Genomic DNA, 1,206 nt, shown 5'->3' on the forward strand with positions numbered 1-1,206 from the left:
TCATTTAGATACTCCATGATCTATTTTATCTCTAAAAGAGGTGGTGGTATCCCATCAGGGTGCAGGGAAGGGCAGTGCAGAGTGACAAAACACTTTACAAGCCGAGTAACGATGCTCAGCATGCACAAGTCTCTGGACCACCTCCTTTTCTCCCTGTTGGAGTCCAAGTGCTCAGTTCTCATCGAAAGGCTTCAGCTGCTGAGCTGCCTTGGACCCAGTGACACATCTGACCAATTTCAATGACCATAACTCCCACCACCACAGCAACACTTCTTATAAGAGCTTTCTGTCTGCTCCTAGGAACTACGTAGAATTGGTCCCCTGGTATTAACTTTTAAAGTCATTCATGGTAAGTTAGATGGAAGAGTTAGAGAGTCAAATGTGTAGCAAGTGTCATGGATTTTGTCACAACTGGTAGCAAGTAGAGCAGAGTGCCCAAATTAAGTGTGACCAGAAAAGGAGAGGTCAAGTTACCTGACCTGCTTGGCTTGCCAGTGAGCAAACTGGGAGAAGGGCAGCACATTCCTCCCCTTGCCCAAGAGCAAAAGGGATGTAGAAATCAGATTAAAGAGAATTCAACAGAGAACTGCATGGACAACTATGAGGAGACAATGCTAGGACCAGAAGATGCTGGTTGAGTATTATCACCAGATCACATACATCTAAATCTCAACTTCCTGTTTGTGATGGGAAGCTGAAGGAGCAAAAGGTTTTTTTGCTCTCCCTACTTGCGAACCGCCTGTGTGCTGTACACATTTGTAAGCCATTAGCTTACAGCAGATGCCGCAACAACAAAAGTGAGGTTTGTTACAGCCCTGGGAGTACTTTCCAGTGAAACCACAGAGAAGTAGGTGGGACAGGATCTCAGGGACCAGCTGAGGCATCACCAAGCAGCGACAGGTTCACAAACATCCAGACAAAGCTGTAGCAGGTGACTTGTCAAACCCTTCCTAAAAGGACACTGCCATGAAGGGGAGTCTGTGAACTCCCTAAGTCCAGTGCTCAGTTAAGGAAGCATCCTTCATACCTAGCAACTCTTTTTACTCAAAGTCCAAACTACAACTTGTTCCAAAATCAGATAACGCCAACAGACCACTGGGCTCCATGATCTTCCGAGGTCCCTTCCAACCCCTAACATTCTGAGTCTGTGTGAGTCACAGGGGGAAGGGCAAAATATGAACTACAAGAATCACTTCAACACTCCAA

Source organism: Pogoniulus pusillus, chromosome 24, assembly GCF_015220805.1.
Source record: "Pogoniulus pusillus isolate bPogPus1 chromosome 24, bPogPus1.pri, whole genome shotgun sequence".
NCBI classification, from domain to species: Eukaryota; Metazoa; Chordata; class Aves; order Piciformes; family Lybiidae; genus Pogoniulus; species Pogoniulus pusillus.